Source organism: Callospermophilus lateralis, chromosome 11, assembly GCF_048772815.1.
Source record: "Callospermophilus lateralis isolate mCalLat2 chromosome 11, mCalLat2.hap1, whole genome shotgun sequence".
NCBI lineage: Eukaryota > Metazoa > Chordata > Mammalia > Rodentia > Sciuridae > Callospermophilus > Callospermophilus lateralis.
The window spans coordinates 105,515,422-105,537,598 of NC_135315.1; positions in this window are offsets into that span (position 1 = coordinate 105,515,422).

Genomic DNA, 22,177 nt, shown 5'->3' on the forward strand with positions numbered 1-22,177 from the left:
ACTTGTCCTTTCCATTTAACTCACTTCTGTGTCCTGGATTTCTTTCTGTAAAATAGTATTGGCAAGCCTAAGTTCTTTCTGTCTTTCACTATAATGAATTTTTAAGCTTTGAAGATTTAAAATACCACAGATATCCCAAAGAATAAGTTGATATGAGACTGAGGTACTTTTTCAAAAATATTTTGTGAAGAACTCAAGCAATGTGTTGAGGGGTAGCTGGACTGTACTAAAAACAATAGAAAAGATGATAACTGATAGGAACAAAACTATAATTAAAAATTTCTGTGGTTAATACAGTTGGGAAAGCAAATAATTGTCCTGGTAAAGGAGACAATCTGCCCCTTGCCCCTCATCATGGAATCTAGAGCAGTTTCGGGATTCCCTTGAGAACTTGCCCTGGTACCTAGAAGAAGCTCCTGGGAAGCCCAAATTATTTTCATCTGATGTTTTAGCTCTGTTCCAGGAAACCAACACAGGTAAGAAGTCACTCAACTGTGAGTCCAGGTTGCCACATAACCTCTTTGTTGGATCAGTTGAACAACTATAAGTGACCTTTAACTTTACTGGATGACTCTAAACAATTGAATCTCTGTGATAGGTAGTTTTTCTCATTGGTCTTTCACTAAACCATATCAATTCATAAATATTATTAAAAACATCTTAGAAGAAAATAATGAGGAAAAAAATTTGTTGGTAACTAGATGTATATCCTAAGAATGATTTCAATGATATACTTACAAGTGAAAAAGAACAGTTTATAGAAGACAGAGTACTCTATAATTGTGGATAGATGTAACATATAGATATAACAGTTACAAATGTGAACTTGAAATTGATACTGGTAAAATTACAGAGGGGAAATTAGTAACAGGACATTACCAGATTTCCAAAATTAGGAAATGAGGAACCAATATGGGTGGAATTATTTGAACCAGCTAGGTTTAAATTTTATTTTCATAGAATCACTAAATTTATAGATGTAGGATTTTGCCACTGATTACCATAGTCAGCATGTAAGCATGGGAAGAAATATTGAGCCTAATTAGAAATCCAGGTAGATCATTGTTTTGGCCTTTACCAATCAGGTATTATATCTGAAAGCAGAAACTCAGACCAAACTTTAAGGCTGAACAATATCAAGTGAACAATATATTCTAACAAAGCACTAAAGATGTAGCACACTGAATGAACAAATGTGTTCTCACAGACAACTGTAAGAGTTGGGATTAAAGCTAATAGGAGCAAAGTAGAGACAAAGGAAGGAAACTGACCATGCACAAGGAGCTGAGAAGATTTTTCCAGAAAGCCTGATGCTGCTTCTAATTTCCCCTGAATATACAGTGTGCAAGTAACATAAAAACTCTAATTATGCTTTCTTGTAAATGTAAAAAATATATCTTGCTGTATTTGCAACAAGAAAGGGAAATAAGAGATTCATGAAAATGAATATAAATGATTTCATAATTATTTGAATAAACATAACTATAGAGAGGCATTGAATCTCCACATCAACCAGGAGGAAACTTCTTAATTGGTAGACACAGCAACCTCTGTCACCTTCTGCATAGTTCAATGATTTTTAGTAATAATGTGGATGTAACTGAAGGGATAACTAAAATATAACAGTGTGCTGAAGCCAATATAAAATATGTTTAAGATAAAATTCAGGAGGACTATGATATACTTGGATTAAAAAACTTAATATCACAATATCATTTCTATCCAAATTCATGCATGGATTTAATGTAATCACAATCGAAATACAAGAAATGTTTTAAAATATGTATGGAAAAATGGAGTCAAAGCAACAAAAAAAATGATAAAAAGCTGTAGTAATTAAGGCACTAAAACAACACATCTATACACAGGGAGATCTGGTTGTTTTCACAAATGGTGCTGCTTTAACTGAATATCCACCTTACACTGTGCCCAAAATTAAACTCCAGAAGAACTCAAAATCTAAAAGCAAACAGTAAAACAAGGAAGAAAAGAAAAGAAAGCTTCTTAAAGATAAAAAAAGAAAAATCTCATGTCTTTGTAGTAGCCAAAGATTTCTTAAGCAGACTTCTTAAATACAAAATCATAGATATTAATGTTATTAAGCTTTTTTGAAATTGAAAATTGTGGTACATCAAGACATTTCTAGTGAGAAAAATGAATTTAAAGACTAGGAAACTATTTGCAATACACATATCTTACTTCTATGAAAATACATAGAAAACTACAAATGAAAATAAAATGTTATAAAACCTTTTTTTAAAATGAGAAAAATAACAGACACTTCAGAAAACAAAATATGCAAATGCTCTGAATATGTTTTCAAATATTTAGTTACAGGAAAGTGAAAATTAAAACTGCAATGCACTACTACTACTCTCCCATGTGAATAGCCAAACTTAAAAAGAAAAGAATAAAAGACCACACCGAGTGTTAGTGTGGATGGGAAACACCTAGGATTCTTGTACACTTCTGGTGTGACTTTCAACTGATAAAACCATCTTCACAAACTTTTACCATTATTTACTAATCTGAATATACAATATTCTAATATAGTCCTTCTACTCCTGTGATTAAACTTTTTTTTAAAGAGAGAGTGAGAGAGGGAGAGAGAGAGAGAGAGAGAGAGAGAGAGAGAGAGAGAGAGAGAAAGAGAAAGAGAATTTTTATTCCAGGTAATGTTTTAAAAGTGAGTAGTGACATGAATTGTTCACAGATAATAGCAACAGCCATCATATTTGCATGGATCAACAAGTCCACTTGTATGAATGTCTTGAATATCAATGTATTAGATTTAATTTGCAAGACCTCCTAATGGATGAAGGAATAAGAGTTTGTCAAGAATGAGGCCACAAAGGAAAACAAAAGGTATGTTTTGTCTCCTATGTGGAAGCTAGAGAGGAAGAATGAAAAGAAAGGTGGGGGAAAACAGTTAAGATGGTCAATTTTACGTTATGTGTGTTTTCCACTATAAAAAATAACAAGGTTCTGAACACTCACTAAGAAAACACAGGGAGGCTGGGGGTGTGGCTCAGGGGTGGAACACAGGCTTAGCGTGGGAGGCTGTGGGTTCCATTCTGACATTAAAAAAAAAAAAAAACATGGGAGAAAGAAAGGAAAGAAGAAAGAAAACAAACGGCACCTTTAGGTATCCCCAAATCTGGGGTGAGAACTTTAGAAAATATGCGACTTTAGGAAATATTTTGCTCAAATCAAAATTTGCCTTAAGTACCATGTTCACATTCACCAGATTAGTAGCTCCTATTTGAGAATAAAGTAACAAGCAAATCATGATTCTACCAAAGCCAGTTGGGCTCCATGTCATTCACTGGTAGTTCATTTTTCCAATGATCACAATTGTCTCAAGAGAATGAAATTCTTGGATTTTTCTGGAGCTTCCTGTAGCTAATCTTACTCTGTTTTTGTTTTCCCCCTGTACCAGGGATTGAACCCAAAGGCACTTAACCACTGAGCCACATCCTCAATTCTTCTTTATTTTTTGTTTTGAAACAGGGTCTCACTAAATTGTGGAGGCTGGCTTTGAATTTGAGACCCTCCTGCCTCAGCCTCCGGGACACTGGGATTACAGACATGCACCTCTGTGCTCCTCTGCCTCCTTGAAAATGGAGAAAGCTTGTTCTGCTCTGCTGCCTGCCGCCAGGAGTTGGGCCACCCTTCTGTCCCCTGTAGTCGGACTGGTCGCTGAGACTATTCCTGGGGCCTGGCAGGTGCACCCCCAGTGCACAGGTCAGCGCTCATGGTACCCCTTAGCTCAGAGCTTCTGCTGGGGAGTCAGACTCTCGGTGGCGCAGCTGGAAACAGGGACACAAAGCTGCTCTGCTTTTTCTGTAACCAGGCAGGAGACCGGCCGTTTCTTGTTGTGCTTCATTTCTGAGTCACAGACCTTTCCAGGGTCAGGCCGATGCTGCTGGGGCCCTGGGTGCCCCCGGCCGTCGAGATCCTCCGGGTGTCCCTGTTCCACCATCCTCTCCTGCCCTTACACACCCAGCTCCCCGGAACCTCCTGCGCCCTTCCTTCTCCCCCTCATCACCCTGGGCTTCCTCTGCGCGTTCTGATAACTCGGTACCAGTGATTTGGTTTTCGTGGTCCTCTGTCCCCTTGCCCCTTCCACGGTTCCAGGCTCGGACCCTCTGTCTGGTGTCAATTCTGAAGTTTGCTCTCCTCGTTTCTAACGGAGCTGTCCTGAAATTCTTACCGTCCTCTCCGCTCCAGAGACTTCCCTAGCCGGGCGCATTGCGCACACCGGAGACCCCAACATGCAGGGAGGCCAGCAGGAGGGTGGAGAGCTGGAGACCCGTCTCAGCAACTCGGTGAGCCCTTGTCTCCATATAGAAGATTTCACTCTAGAAGGTGTAGCTGGGGGTAGAGAGCTTCCCCAGCAGGACAAGGCCCTGGTTACTGCCAGGTGAGTAACCTTCCCGACAAGTGTTAAGCCCACAGAGAAAGGCCAAATTTTACATTAGAGGAAAAATTCATTTATCCCAAAATTAATTAAAATCTCAAAACAAAGAAAACTTACTCTTTTTTCTTAAATGAATTCTGTATCATCTCTTACAAAAATTAATATAACTGTTCTTCTTAAGATATTACAGTTTATAATTGTTGACCAAAAATCATTCATAGTTGTGTTGATCTAATTTAAAGGCTTTGAAATAGGGCTGGGTGTGTAGGTCAGTGGTAGAGCACTTGCCTAGCCTGTATGAGGCCCTAAATTAAATCCCCTACCAAAAAAGACTTTAAAACAAATTTTCTTCTGTATTTTTCATCTTTTAAAATTCATTGGGCACAAAACTTTAAAGCTTGTAATGTCTTTTATTATTAAATTATGTGACTTTTTTAAAAAAAGTTCCATAAACTGGGGACTGGGGGCATAGCTCAGTGATAGAGCCCTTGTCTGGCCTGTGTATGTATGTGTGTGTGTGTGTGTGTGTGTGTGTGTGTCCCTGGGTTAGAGCCCCAGCACCACAAAAACAACAAAACCAAAACAATACTCTTAGTTGCACTATGGCCACAACTGAAATCATGTTTTTTTTTTTTTTTTAATAAATTTAATTTGATTGTTTCCTGCTTTTTGTTGTTGTTGTTTGCTTATTTTTGTTCCAGGGATTGAGCCGGGGGCTTAGCCATTGAACCACATGCCCAGCCCCCCTTTTTTTATGAAATATTTTTATTTAGAGACAGGGTCTCACTAAGTTGTTTAGGGCCTTGCTATAGTATTGAGGCTGGCTTGGAACTCGAGATCCTCCTGCCTCAGCCTTTGGAGCTGCTGAGATCATAGGAGTGACCCACCACTCCTGTCTTCTTGATATATATATATATATATATATATATATATATATATATATATATATATAGATAGATATAGATAGATATAGATAGATATATATAGATATATATATAGATATATATAAATGTAAACCATTTTTGTACCCTAATTTTCCTCAAAGTAGCTCTTACTACCCTTGTGTTGGAACAGAGTATCTTTTCCCAACTCAGAAGAAATTGGTGCACCTAAGTGGTGTGACTAAACCCCTTTGCTTGTAAAGTCCCAGGTGAGAGATGTACAGTCCTGGAGTGTCTTGCACTGTGTGTGATGCGTAAAACCCGTTCTCTCCACCAAAAGGAATGGACTCCCTTCTAGGAATGGGCTTAGTTTTGAAGGTCACTGTTGTGCCCAGCGAGAAGTCAAGGGTGCAGTTTCTGGTGGTTTGACGGTTCTACAGCATCACAGGGCCCTCTCTCTCCGTTGACTTCTGTGCCTTCCTCAGAAGGAGACAAGGAGGTTAGCAATGCCAGAATCTTACTCTTAATAAACACTTCTAAGCAGGACTAGAGGAGAGGGAGGATTTCCTCCTGTCTGTCCTTTCTCTGTCCTCTTTCTTTCTCTCTCATCTCTTTCTCTTTCACCTCTCAAAAGTGCATGTGTTTGTACACACACACACACACACACACACACACACACACACACCTCATGTCTTATATTTACCAGCATAGGCTACAATTTCAGCAATGCCATGAAACACTACTATCTCAAGAAAAATTTATTTTATTTGTCTTCATTATTTTAAAAATCAGATAAGTGAACTGAGGGAGGAGAAAAGAATGTCTTTGAAATAATGCAGGAGGCGAGGGTCATCACTACCTTGCATTAGGAATGCTGGTTTATACATTACATTCTCTGAAGGAAAATGCTATTAGTAAAAGCCTAATACAGCAGGATTAACTATCCTCCTAGGGGTTAATTCTAACCTCTAGCATCAGCATTCAAAAACCAGTTCATTCTATGAAAATAATCTTTGGAGGTATTTATATCTGTAGAAGGTGACAGAACTTTTCAGGACATAGTTTTTAAATAATCACTATACTGTGATTGCAAATTTTCAGCATTGGAATCACATTCTAAGTTTCTTGTAATCATATTCCATACGAGCAAACTGCATTAACTGGTTTGAGTTAACAATAGCTTTTGCATGTAAGCCCAGCTTTAATGCAATACTGCAGCAAACCCATTTCACAGATGGGGTTGCTTGTGCATTAAAATTAATACATTAAGAAATCTGTAATTAAGAAAAGCATGTACAAGTGCTTTACTTATTTAATTGCTAACTAAATGAAAATGCTTGGGGAAAAAAAAAAGTGTAAGCTTCACAATTGGTGAACGCCTTTAGCCAATGAGTTATGGATGATTTCTTTGTTTCATTCAGGAAGTTCTATCAGATGAGAACTCACGCCTGGCACTCATTCCCACCGCTCTGCTGACCGGGCTCTTGCCAAGTCAGTCCAGGTCATCTCTGTTGCTAAGTTCCCCGGGTGTGCTGTTCTGTCTTCGCCTGGTTGGTCCTGTCTGAAGCATTGGATGCTACTGACCAGTCCTCCGCCGTGAATCCCTCAACTTCTGTGCCACCATCGTCTCCTAGATCGCCATCCCTCTGCTTCTCTTGGGCATTCCGCTGCCCACCATTCCTTAGATATTGGTGGTCCCTGGCTCTCTCTTCTCATCCCCACCTTTCCCAGTGAGGCAGAGCATCGAGTTGAGGTGCTCTTATTCACATTCGTGGATTCAAACAGGACACAGCACTTGTGGACCCCTGGACTCTGTGTCCAGGTGCCCCTGCCTTCCTCCTGAAGTCCTGACCAGCTAACAAGCTCCTCCACTCTCAGGTCTGAACATGAATTCCTGGGCCAGCCCTCCTGGCTATTCTTCCGGGATGGTTACTCTGATGAATGATGCCATTGTCAACCCACTGGGGTGGGCTCCTTCAGTGCTCCTTCCCTCCAAGTCCAGGGATCACAGTGTCTTCGCCCTCAGTGTCCCTGGTATGTGCCTCTTCAACTCCAGTCCTTCTGCCACCAAGCATCCAGGCCTCCGTTACCGTCTCTCGAGCCTGTGATATTGTCAGTTTTCCAGCTGTCTCCCTGTCCAGTCTTGCTCTGCGTCAGTCCACGCCTCACTCTGTCCTCAATGTGATCTACTCAAAATGCAAAACCAGGGCTGGAGTGTGGCTGGGCTGTAGGGCACGTGCTTGGCCTGCACAAGGCCCTGGGTTCCATCCCTGCACCAAAAAATAAGTAAAGAATGAAATAGAAACCCAGCCATGTCGCTCATGTTTGAAGCCCCCCACTCCTTCAGGAGGGTTCACATCTACAGCTGGTGGGCTCCCTGGGGAACTGGGCCTGGCTTATCTTCCTGGACTCACTCATTGCCACCCTCACTCCCCCTGTGCTCTCAACTGCTGCCACTGCTGCCCGTCCTCCTTCTTGTTTGTTCACACTGTTATTTATTTATTTTTCCCCCACATTTCTTTTTATTGGTTCATTATAGCTGTCTGCTTCCTATACTTCAGGAGCACACAAATATTTTCTGTTTCCAGAACATGCAGCGCTTTCTCTCTTATGTGCTCCTGAACACTCTGAAGGTTTTCTGGTGTCCCCTTGCCCACCTCTTTGTCAGCTCAAAGCTCTTCCCTCAGGATGGGCATTCCTCTTGGGGGCCTTTCCACTCCCATCTGGTTTGGGTCTCCTCTGATGCACCCCTCTTGCTGCAAATGTCCAAAGTCTTGTAAGCTCTCGCCTTCTACAGGCCCATTTTTAAATGTCTGCTCACTGCATTGTGCATCAGTGAGGCAACCAACTGGTTAGGAAGTAAGTAAGTATAGCAAGATTTTTAATGAAAAAGGAAAAATTAGAGGAATATACAAATGACTATCTGAAGTCATGTTTTGTTAGGAAATGTGTATGTTTTGATTGTACTAGAACACATTTCTGCTTTTTAATTAATTAATTAATTAATTTTTGTTTTATTGAGGAATACCCTTTGATAACGGAAAATAACCCATGTTGGAGGCCCTAGATCTTTCTTCAAACACCAACCCAGTGTCTCTTGCAGAAACTCATTTTATATATTTTACTATTATTATTTTTTTAAAAATAGATATTTTGAAAAAGAACCTTGTTCATATATATATATATATATATATATATATATATATATATATTGTTTATTTTTATGTGGTGCTGAGGATTGAACCCAGTGTCTCATGTGTGCAAGGCAGGCGCTTGACCACTGAGCCCCTGCCCCAGCCCAGAAACTCATTTTATCTGCTAAATGAGGATACTATTCACCTTAGAGTGTGTTGTGAAGGTTAAATAAGAGACTTACAGAAAGTATCTGGATATAGAAAGTCTTCAGTAAATAATGATTACCTTTCGCTTCTTGAAGTAGCATATTAACACAGCAGGTTAATAAGTCATGTCACTTTCATATGAGGGAGGCACATCATTTGGCCTTTGCATAATGCGGGTAATAGAATATGGATACCTAAAATTGGGTCAATTTGTTTAATTCTTTAGTTATGGTAACTTTGTAAGATGTGGAATAAATTCATTTATAATAATTGATATTATACAAATTATTTTATCAGTATCTTCTTAGTGCCGGGATCAAACCCAGGGCCTCACATATGCTGGGCAAGTGCTCTACCACTGAGCTCCATCCCCAGCCCTCAGATGTTTTATAAAAATTTGAGATGACTTTTTAAAATTTTCCTCCAGCCAGCTCCGTCCTTTTTAGGGTAAATAATTGCTTGACTTGAAAGCTTTGGTAGAATAGCAGCCTCTGGTCCCAATCCCTCTGGTTTATGAGATGGCTAGCAGGTTAAACAGGCTACACTTTGGCTTCTTTTCACAAGATATGACTAATTACTTTAAATTGCTCTGGCTTATTAAGTGAAATCCAAAGTAGCTTCGGTGCCTACCTGACATTTAGTTAATGAGCACAGTGGTGCCTTCAGGAGATTAATGGACTTTTGATAAAGGGGTAGTTTAATTGGCAAAATAAAATAGCATATCTGGATTTCACTGGGAAAGGGGTGAGATAATCCATATATTTAAATGCAATTTAATGTAAGTACATCGTAATTTTGGTTATTGCCAAAGATGGTTTGTCATTGGAAGCAAGAGCCGGAGGTTAACTCATATAGGTAATTAAAATCTATCAACAAATATTAATTGAATACGTACTATGCTCAAGGCTCTGGGGCATATTATGACAGCTACAAAGAAACATAGGGCTTAGTAGCAACATATCCTGTAGAACACAAATGAATTGAGAAATATATATTATCATCCTGAACACTTGCATGTATTTTGACATTATTTATTTAGTAATCAAGTTTTTACTCATTTTTTTGCATAAGACATTATGTTGGCAATGCCAAAAAATATTAAAAGTGGTTTATTATTTCACTTAAAGTTTGTTTCTGGAAATAGGAGCATTGAGGTGAAAAGAAATAAGTTAAAGGCAGCATATGATGTGGCCAAAGAATAATCATTTATTTGCATAATACTTGAAAACTGCTTTCCCATATGGCATACATTGAAATTATCATTCTCAGTTCTGCTTTCTCTGGACACTATCAGTCTACCTCTTCTTTTCCTGTCACTGGGCTAAGACTGCCTGAAAGTCTGACGGTACTTAGGTCCCCACTGCCTCATCTTTCTTTAACCTCAGAATCTACTGTAATACAAATTCCCTCCTAACCTTCTGGAGATTTTCTCCCATTAGCCAAATGTCATGTCCTTTTTGGTTTTCTGCTCACTGGATCTGTCTGCCATGATCGAAACCAGAAACTACTGCTCCTGTGACCTCCCGAAGCCAGTGCTTCCATCTCCCACAGGAGGGTGGAGGAATTGAGAGGCTGGCAGGCTTCTCAGCTGACACCGCTCCCTCCACGGAGGTCCCATGCATCTTCTCCAACATTGGTTCCGGATTTCCCCCTCTCTGTTTGTTCTGAGAATCTACATCCTGAGTAGACCCAGATCCAAGGGTTTGGGGAAGGCACGTGCTACATCAAGCTTAAAGTAAGTGACAGGGAAGACCAGAGTTTCTACTCAGTGATAATGAGAACGATGGAAGAGTGGCCCTGGAGCCCAGGTACCCAGATTTGGGGTTAAGCTTAATTCAGTCTCTTTCAAGTCCATTAAACCAGAGGAGACTTGCTCCTATCAGAACCCAGGGGTCTTTTCTGCGTCTCCTCCTTCACCCTGAATCTTCCTGCACATGCCGGCAAGCCCAGCTGATGCTATCTTCAAACCTGCCCTTTGCTCTCCATCCCTTGTTCCTACTTCTTATTCAGGCCACTATCTCTTTTGGCTGAGCCAGTTCACCACTGCTCCTTGCCTTACCATGGTGCCATGTCCTGAGGGACCTGTAGTAATCTGAGACCTCTGGGTGCTGACAATGCACTGAATACACCCCACCTACTGACTATGACAGCTTAGCAATACTCTAGAGAATCCGAGTTTCCCCTGGTGTTCCTCCATTTTCTTCATGCCTCCCCATTTTCACTTATCAGAGGGAACATTCAGCCTTTGGTTTTTTGGGAGATTGGCTAACTTCACTTGGCATGACATTCTCCAGCTCCATCCATTTACCTGCAAATGTCATGATTTTATTCTCTTTTAATGCTAAGTAATATTCCACTGTGTGTATATATACCACAGTTTCTTTATCCATTCATCTACTGAAGGGCATCTATGTTGATTCCACAGTTTATCTATTGTGAATTGAGCTGCTATGAACATTGATGTGGCTGCGTTACTATAGTATGCTGATTTAAAATCCTTTGGGTAGACTGAGGAGTGGGATAGCTGGGTCAAATGGTGTTTCTTTTCCAAGTTTTCTAAGGAATTTCCATATTGCTTTCCAGATTGGTTGTGCCAATTTGTAGTCCCACCAGCAATGTCCACATTTATATTTGAATATATGGCATACATCACAAAATCTTCTTTAGTATATAATAACCTCATTTCCTATATATTATTTCTTAATCTAATTGTCATATAGATTTATATAATTTTATAATATATAAATGATATTAAATATATATTAAAATGAAATAAAAATATATGACATATACAATTCTCACTTATATTTTATATGTAACATATTCATACATATAAGCATTACATGTGTATTTCTGTATGTATAGTCATACACACATATAAACTTAGCAAAGTGCCTAGCTCCTATTCAGAGTGTGCTAAATGGCAGCAATTGCATGTTCCATGCATGAAACGTGGTTTCTTCAGGATCCCAGTACAAGTTCTGAAACTTATATCCATTTCACTGATAATACTTAGTGAAACTACTTGTAGTTTCTTTTAGAAAGTGCATTTGGAGATTTTGCTGAAAAGAGCTTCAAAATGATAAAGATCTCCCTTGATAAATGAGTCTTCAGAAACATTTTCTCAAACTAGATGCCCGGGATCCAGGGCAAGGAAACCCTTTGTGCCTTACTCCCTGGGCTACCCCAGAACCCTGCCAGTTCAGAAGGCTGGGTCACAGAGGCCCTAGAGACCTGCTGAGGAGTTGGAACTTATTCTCTTCAGTGGAAAACATTTGGAGGGAGAGACACAATCTGGAAACTACAAATCTACCCTTCCAGGGCTGGGGGTGTAGCCCAGTGGTGCAGTGTGAGCTCGGCATGCACAAGGCCCAAATTGTCTTCACAAGGCTACTTGGAAAAAGAAGATCTGTCAGACAAATGGCTTCTTCAATTTCTTTAGGAATTAATTCTAAGGATTCACTTTTTCCTAAGAAGGGATAAATATCTTTTGGAAATTTGGCTTTTCTTTGTCTGGAACTGAGAAATATTGAGTTCAATATCTGTTTTTTATATGGGCTTATAAGAGATACAAAGACAGTTCTTTTATTCTTTCACCTTTTTTTTTACACCTTTGCAAATCAGTTAGGCTTGCCTTTACTTGAAGATTGTTATTTATTATTTAATTTTAAATTACTTACATGGCAAGATATGCTGTCTACCACTGAGCTCCACCCCAGCCCTATATTATTGCATTTTAAAAATTAACTAGCATTGCTTTCTTTTCCTGGAATTTGCTCTTATAATATATTATAATTATATATTATAATTATTTTCTACTTGCAATGATACAGGACTTATGGTGATGATATAGCATCATTTAAAATTATTTGAATAAAAAGTTATTTGCTCAAGAAGATACTGAATAAACAATAAAGTTGGTGTACAGACATGGTAAAATCATCAGAGTGGTATGTGGCCACTAAAGTTTGAGAAATGGAACTCTTGAGTACTTTGGATATTGTGTAAAGAATCGGTTTGGAATCTTAAAATCTCAATCTATTGCAGGTTCTTTTATAACATGCCATACAAATGAATTACTAGAAAAACTAAAAGTAAAGAAATCAATATATTGAAAGGATATGCTTCAATTTTATATTATTAGAGTCAATATTCATGAAGTAGTTCTCAGGTTGCTATAAAAGTGTTAAACTCTTATCTCAATTTCTAAGCCAACCTCCTGTGCACTATCAACAGTCTGCAGTCCACTAGTCTGTGGCCCAGATTTTGAGAGACACCGCCCAGAGAAAGGGCACAGACTGGACACAGGGCAGCGTTTACCAGTGGAGCAGAGGCAGGGCAATTGCATAGGTTCTTGTGCAAATCTTACTTTCAGGGGCAGCACCATTCCTGCTCATGATGCCCTCTCCATTCTGCTGTCTGAGGTCAGGTTCTCCCCCATGAATTGAGTATAAATGTATTGTTTTCTAATAATTTTGTTATTTCTCATCAAGTTATTTTAAAAAATGAGATCCAGAAGAATTTCTAAGAAATTATTCAGGAATGAGGGTGCAGGGATGGCAAAATGATTGCCTAGCATGCCTGAAACCCTGGGTTTCATCTCTAGTCATGAAAAACAAGCAAACAACAACAACAGCAAATGTGTATGTGTATGTGTGTGTGTGTGTGTGTATGTATGTGTGTGTGTGTGTATATATATATATATATATATATATATATATATATATATATATATATCCGATGACTGTCCTGTATATAGGTCAAAATCTCTTTGAAGATGAATCTGCAAAAGTTTTCCTGAAGATGAATCTGGTAATCAGGAAGATATTCTTCCTTTTATTAAAAACAATTGACTCTTATTTAACACATGCTGCTACATAGTTGGTTGCAGGAAAAATCAGGGCTTGATGTAATATATAATCACAGTAATTATGTTGGTATTTGATGTTTATATTCCTCTTCTTTCACATAGGTTTTTGTTCCCTGTTATATGAGTCCCCAAACTGAGAAAAGGAATAGCTACTGGAAACTGAAGATATGATTATTTTGTAAGTACTTTACTTCTATCCAAGTGGCAGAGCTGAAACACTTAGATCTGAAAAAAAGAGAAATTAAAAGAGGATGAACTGAAAAGAAACAATCCATGATTCTTCCTGTTTTTTCAGATTCCTGATGTCTTCTGAGAGTCTGGAGCAAACAAAACTGCCAAATGAGAGAATTAAGTGTGTGTGTGTCTGTTTTGCTGGTGTGTACTTGGACTTGGGCTCTGAGGTCGAAATGGTTAACAAGGAGACTAACGATGCAGCTACTTCTGTGTTCCTTTTCTGGTCATTGTTGGTAGACGGTTGGAAGTGGACCTAATTGTGTTCAGGATATGAAGTAGGCATGATTCATCCCCATGGTTTTTGAAAGGGTTGTCTGTCCCGGTTCCCAGAGAGATGCTGTTGTTTGCCTGTTCGACTGAAGAGGAAGGCAGACAAGAAGTGGCCTGTGTGACACCGTGATTACTAGCCTCAGGGAAGGCCAAGAAGCTCCAGTGTCAACTCAAGGCCATGAAAGCCAAAGGGGCGGGTGGGATTTGTAAATATCAGGAAGCAAAATCCTTGCCCAATGGAAGCTTAAACCTCTTCCCTTAGGTACAAGCCATTTAAGGTTTCCTTCTATTTCTTGAATGAGATCATTGGTCACACCTTCTGTGGGAAGCCCCATAGTGCTTTGAGGGTTCCCTGCTCTGTGTAACTGCTGCTGAAGGAGTGTTGGCGTCGGACTGGAGGTGTATTGGGGTGTCAGGGGGATTGGAACTGAAGGGGTTTTACTCAGTGTTGGCCGTGATGAATGTATTGCCATTTGAGTGGAGGTCTGGCTCTGTCATCCATCACGAACACTGAGAGTCAGAGCATATTGTAGCATCCAGATCACCGTCATTCATTAAGGAGGTCATGATTGTCAGGTCTGAGAAATCTTCAGGTGCTGCTCAGTTGAGTTAAGGAAGAGGAGAGGAGAGAGGAAATGAATTCCCCAAATACTCACCTTGTAAGAAAGCTCCGGCTGCTTGCTTTTCTAAAAAAAATGTCAACAATAATGCATTTCAACTCTGGTATAAAGTTACTTTAGGCTGGCATGTGCTAATCCTGGCTGTATGAAATGTCTACTCACAGGAAAGAGCTTCAGTACAAAAACTGTGACTGAATTCATGGCTCACCTGTGATGAAGGAGTTAAGGATGAATCAGGTAGAGTCCTCAGTCTTCTTGAAAGGATGAGAATCTCCAGCTGTATGAGGAATGTTCAGTAATTGAGCTCCAATAACATATCAAGAAGTTTTGACCATTCCCCCAAACATCCTGCTTTGTAATATAAAAAAATATATGATGAAGAATGGGCTCATTAAAGTGGTAATATTGTTTGTTGGGAAAAAAATCCAGTGCAACATTGGCAGAGGAGTTAAGTGGCTCGTGAAGTGAGTCTGAAAAGCTCCGGATCCAGGAGCTAGTGGAGCTTAGTGGGGAAACTCCTGACCCACACACTCAAGGGCCCAGGTGGACCCCCAGCACTGAACATAAAAAAGCTTACCATTTGAGTCCCACTGGTGTAAGGCTGATCCCCAAATGCTCTGCTATACAGACATGATGAAGCAGAAGATCTGAGGTGTGTTTTAAAAGATTCACTGGAACACCGGAATTCGCAGAGAAAGTTCTTATTTTCTCTTACGCTTTTGAAATATTTCATTGAATAGAAAAGTGTCCTGGGAACATGGGATACAAAAAAGAAAAGGCTTTTGTATGAATAAAGAAGTGTGTGCACAGGGCATGGTGGCCTGCACCTGTGATCCCAGTGAATTGGAAGGCTGAGGCAGGAGGATCACAAGTTCAAGGCCAGCCTCTGCAACATAATGAGACCTTGTCTCAAAATAAGGAATAAAAAGGGCTGGGAAGGTAGCTCAGTGCCAGAGTATCACTGGGTTCAATCCCCAGGACTCGGGTAGTGGTGAATGCTGGTTACATTGGTGATAACTTTTCACTAGTAATAGGGACACATGTTGTGAAAGTAGAATATCTTTTATCTTTTGAAAATGATTTTAAAACTGGCACACTTAAACACTTCCTATAACTCCTGAATATTTATATTGCCAGAATATTCATATTTACTAAGTCTATCCATTAAAACAAAGCTGATGCGTCTATTGTTATAACTTAAAAAATAATGTGAGTTGAAAGCTAAAATATCAACAAAATAGTAATAATGCCTTCTGACCATAATGAAAACTATTTGTAGTTCAGATTAGTCACCTTAAATTATTTCATGTTCCAAGATACAGATATATATATATATATATATATATATATATATATATATATATATATATATATATATTTTTTTTTTTTTTCCCAAGCTAAATGATCACTGTGAGATTCACTTTTTTTTTTTTTTGCTTTGCAGTTCTGGGGATCGAGCCTGGGGGCCCTTTCCCACAGAGCTACATCCCCAGTCCTTTTTGTTTTTTTATTTTGCAACAGAGTCTTGCTGAGTTGCCCAGAATGTCCTTGAACTTTCCCTCCTCCTGCCTCAGTCTCCTAAGTAGGCAGGATAACAGGTAAACAGCACCTCACCCCCTGGTATTCACTTTTTAATTGAACTAATTTATACCTTGACATTAACTTCACTGCCTAGATATTCTAATATAAATCGTATTCACCAGGAAATTAAGAGTCCCTAAAGAATTATTTTCTCATATTCCATGTTCCCCAGACAGTTTCACATTCTGGTGAAATATTCCAAAAGCATAAGAGGAAATAAGAACTTCATCAGTGAATTCTGGTGATCCAGTGAATCTCCTAAAACACACCTCAGAACTTCTGCTTCATCATATCCATGTAACTGATCAATAGGGGACAGCACTTGGGGTACAGCCTCACAGCCAGTGGAACTCAGATGATAAAGCTTTGTTATGTTTCAGTGCTGGGGGTCCAACCTGGCCCTTGAGCGTGCCGGTCAGGATCCCGCACTGAGCTCCACCAGCTCCTAAATCCAAACCTTTTCAGACTCATTTTGCAATTTTTTTTAAAGTTTGGCTCTTAGAGCATCTTGGTTTTCAACCCTTAATATCGTCACAAAATTGCTTGACTTCCTTGCCCAAGTACCTGCTATCAGAAATCACCAAATTTGTGTGAGTTCTCAGGGGAGTTATCTCTGGCACTGGGTTCCCTTACTGTTGAGTTATTTTCTATTTGAGACTATTCATTCTTGTGTTTTTATGGCTCTGTATCTCACTGAGCCAGATCCGGTATTCCTTCTTTTGGTTATTTTTTGTTTGTTTGTTTTAAAGTTAAAAATAATAATAATAATTCCCAGAAGGTGTAGAAATCTTTCCCGAAGATTCTGTGACACCAGAAAGACTTACTCAAATAGCGTGCTATGAACATCTGGCTGCAAGATCATTTGCCCATTGAAATTCTGGCCTTGGCTTCTGACAATAAAGCCCTTCCTTTCCCAGATCTTCATTCTCTGTGTCAGGTCTAAAATCTCTATTTCAAACAAAGAGCTGTCGAGTCACCTTCTCTCCCAAACCCTGGATCCCATCAGCCCCAGCCCTCAACTCCCACTCGTAATTTAGTGAGAAAATTTAACAAACAACACAGTTTCTTCCTAAAACCACTTCATTCATAGTAGAAGATGCCAAAGGGCAATTCCACACCCTCTTATTTCCTCCTTCATGGTTCTATTAGGACATCCAGTACAATATCGAAAAGAAACCATGAGATTGGCATCTTGTCATTTCCCTGACCATCAAGGGAAAACTCTGAAAGTTTGCCATTATGTGCAACGTTAGCTAAAGTTGTTTTAAGATATCCTGTATCCCATTTAGAAAGGGCTGATCCATTCCTAATTTGCTAAGTTGTTTGTTTATTGGTTATCTGAAATCATTAAAAGATCTGATCATTTACTCCCTTTAACCTTTTATTTGGTTAAATAACTTTAATAAATTTTTCTAATGCTAAATGATTCATATATCCTTTGGGTAGACCAGAGCTGTTCATGATTTATTACTTTTTAAAATATAGTGATAAATTAAGTTTTATGATATTTCACTAGGGTTTTCAGATCTATATTAATAAATGAGATTAAACTAGACTTTTTCTTACTCTATCCTTTGTCAGTTTGAATATTAAGGCTATATTAGTTCCATAAAATGAGGTAGGAACTGGCTCATTTTTTTCCAGTTTTCAGTTTTGAAATAAATAGTTTATGAAAGATGGAGCATGTCTGTCCCCTTCCTCTTATTTCTTTCATTTAGTAAAAACTATAAAATGATGCCATTTTGTGAACAGATTTATGTTTCCTGACTTGATTTCCTTAGTGATTCCAGGCAAATTCAGGTTTTTTTTTTCTTCTTGAACCTATTCTGACATTTTATAAAATTTCAGATTTGTGTTTTCAAATTCATTGGCATGAGTATTTGCTCACAATATTTTCTCATGGTTAACTGTAAGACCTGTCTAGATGGGTATGCGCATCCTGTCTTTTTCCCCTGGATTGGTGTGGTCCAGATTTTCTATGTTCAATGTGTCTGATGGCTGTTTACCGTGGCTAATTTCTGGTTTACTTTGTTTTCTTTCTTTTCAGGTAGGTAACCAGTTGTTTCTGCACCACTGGTTATAAAGACTTGTTTCCCAATTTGATTTTAACATGCTGGTTGAAAACCAAGTGACTGGCCGGGGGTGGGGTGGGGGGTCCCTCCCTGGACTTTCCACTCTGTTCATCTGGGTAATTTGGCTGTCTGTTGACCTGGATACCAGGTGTCACGATTGTCACAGTTCTGGAGTTTGGGAATTACGTAGTGTTAGGATGACCCTTCCATTTACCATTCATGTGACACCTAAAGTCTGAAATTCACTGCTCCTATCTCCCTCTTCCTGAACCATGCAAAGCCTGTTAGAAGGTCTTAATTTCAGTCTCCTCTTTCAATATCTGATGTTGTGTGGCTTCCCCTGTTTTCAATCCCCTCCATCAACTCTTCTAATTGCATTTGCTTATCCTTGGTTTTCTTGTGAATGCTTATCTACATTTCTCACGGCCTAGGAATTGCTTTTTTTTTTTCTTTTTCTGTTCTTTCCATCAAGTATCATTTTCTTCTTGCTCAAAGTAGGCAAATGGCAAAGTGTCTTTGTTCTTTTTACTTACTTTGTTTTTATTGGGGATTGAATCCAGGGCCTCACACATGCTAAGCAAGAACTGCAAACTGAGTTACTCTCCCAGGCCCCTAGGTCTTTGTGGGTTTGAAGTATCTCCGTGTTGCCTCATTCTTGAATGATAGCTACACTGCCTGTGGAATTCCACATTACTTCCCCGAGCACTTTGATGATATTGTGATCTCATGGTTTTATCTATATTATTGCTAAGGGAAGTTTACTATTTCTCATTTCTATTTATTTATTTGTTTGTTCTTTCAAGATTTACATGAGAGTAGAGTATATTTTGACATGTTATACATACACAGAATAAGTGCAACTTATTCCACCAGGCTCAGTGGCGCAACTTGTAATCCCAGTGGCTTGGGAGACCACAAATTCAAAGCCAGCCTCAGCAACTGTGAGGCACTAAGCAACTCGGTGAGATCCTGTCTCTAAATAAAATACAAAATAGGGCTGGGGATGTGGCTCAGTGGTTGAGTGCCCCTGAGTTCAATCCCCAGTAACCCTGTCCTCCCCCCAAAAGTATAACTTGTTTCAATTAGGATCCCATTATTGTGGTTGTACATGATGGGGAGTTATACTGGTTGCGTATTCATATGTAAGGATGGTAATATGTATTTATTTCAGTCATCCCCCTGGTTGCATGAATAGTTAGTTGTCTTTGGTTTTCTCTGTCTTCATTATGTGTGGCTGCACTTATTTTATTTTTCTTGAGGATTTGAATTTTTCGGTGTGTTGGTTTATGTCTGTCATTAAAACTAAATTCTCAAGGGTTTATAAACACATATTAATATAGAAGAATTTCTCCTCTTCTTTCCCATAATTTTTTTTTCTTAAAGTACTTAATATATGATTATCCTTCTCATTTTAACCTCGAAAGCTTTTATTTTCTCTTTCATGCATTTTATCTTCATCTCTCTGTTTCACTCTGGGATATTTCCTCTGGCCTTTCTTTCACTTTGTAACATCTACCTGTAGCCATGTCCTGGTTTTCTCTGTAACTCAGTATGGAGTGAGGGGTTCACTCATGCCCTGGGGATCTTTCAGTGTGTACTGGCTGACTTCCAGCCATGAGGACTGCCATATACTTTGTCAATGTAATTAAAGTTTGGAATTGTGGGGAAACAAATACTCCTTCCACAGCCCACAACAATGACTCTCAGGAGCTGCTGCACTGAATACCCACTGCTCTTGCCCCTCAGGTAGGCTAATCCTCCAGCCTGCTTGGCATCATATCAGGGTGGATTCCCATGTGGTGGGCTCTAGTACCCTGGCATGGAAGTGCCCTTGGTAGCACACCTTGGTTGGCTGTCTTCCCTGCAGTTCCATACAGTTTGCTAATAAGCTAGTAACTCCTGCATTCCTGTCCAAGAGTCTACTCTTGGAGAACTCCAATTAAGGCACCCTTTCATTACTTTTCAGTTTTAAAAGTTCTATAACTGTATTTTCCACCTCTGCCTACTTTGGGAGACTGTTCTGCTCACTCTATGGTTTTACTTCCTTTTTTACGATTTTATTTTAGACATACTTTATTTATAACCTGTCTTTGTGAGCTCGTGTTCTGTGAGGATCGTGGTGTCCATAGGAGTCCTACATGGGTGCAAGTGTCCACAGAGTTTGTGAGCATCTGTAAAGAGTAGTTTTGTTGATATCAGAGTTCTAGAGTTTTTACTGATTTGATACCCCTCTCTTTTTTTAACATTTTTAGTTGTTGATGGGACTTTATTTATTTATTTTTATTTATTTGTGTGTAGTACTGAGAATCAAACCCAGTGGGTCACACATGCTAGGCAAGCGTGCTACCACTGAGCCACAACCCCAGTCCCGCCCCCATGCCCCTCTTATGGTAATTTTTCATCTTGGATTTCCTGCCTCACATGGTAATAGAAATGTGAACCTTAGGGCTGGAGACATAGCTCAGTGGTAATGTGTGCATAGCATACATGGGCCATGAATTCAATTTCCAGCACTGAAGAAAAGAAATGAATAATTTAAAAAAATGTGAATGCTCTATCAATGCAGGCTTGAAATTTTGACCTCTCAAGACTTTTTATGTGGGTCTGCAGTCTGGTAAGAACACCTCTGTTGAATCTCTTAGAGAGAAAGTAGAGGGTTTTCTCCCTCCTTTTCTTATGAAGAGATATTAAAAGATCTCAGCTGTAGATGCACTATTGTATGGCTCAATATTACATCTCCAGTCCTAGCACAGAAATGTCCCGTGAACTAGGGTCTGCTACTCCTCTAATCTCTGTACCCATAGGCTGTGGTTACATCACACACACACACACACACACACACACACACACACACACACACACATGCATGGATCTGTGTGTATGTAGTATTTCTGTTGTGGTGATGATTGGGGAAGGAGGGTCTATTACAGCTCAGTTTGCCTGTCCTCCATATTGGTGAAAGTTGAAGTTCATCTCATTAATAATAAGTTGCCATTGCAGCCACTCCAGAGTAATTTTCCATGATACCCTGTGCATGATGACTGCTACCCCTGAGCTGTGACAGGCTGCCATGTTTATGATGTCATAGTTTGTCAATCCATTGCTCTGAACTTGGAGGTACAGATGATAACAAATGGCAAAAACAAAAAACGACTATGTTTAAAAATCTCAGAAAAATCATTTTGCTTTAGAGAAGGAGGGATTGCAGATTTATAAATTAAAAGAAAAATGGGTGAAGAAACGATTTGGCCAAAGCAAAGAGGCCACATTGACAGATTTTTCAGAAAATGACCTTAGAAGTTTAGTCTTTCCTTTTCTGCGAGTGAAAGGATAGGTTGTATTTGAAACCCCTAACTATGCACCTAGAAGGATTTCCTTGTAAATGCAAATGTCATCTAAAAAATTGTATAAATTTTTGTTCCTTTTGGTTTTGTATAAAACTACAAGCATACTTATTAATTAAGACTGTTGGTTGAAAGTTTGTGAATTTCTAGAGTTTTAAATTCACTGTTATATTTTCTACTTCTGGGTAATACAGAAGTTTTCAAGTGATATAATAATGACAATAAATACTTAGTACATTTTTCTTGTTTATTCAATTCACATATAGTTTAAGTAATAGATTTCAAAAACCAAAATGCACTTCTTAACATACTTTAAATTTCATATTCTATATCATACTTTATGTTCAAATGTATTTTGATCACCAGTCCTTTTTGAAGTCAATATATCTGAATTATGGCATTATTATTATTCTGGAACAGGTCAGGTACCAGGAAGTCCTGTTAATATTCTCCATTATTAACCCCAGAGACTTGGGGACTGTTTGACCCTGGAATTTGTGAGTTATGTATTGGTTATATTGAGGCAAGTCCTGAAAGACATCAG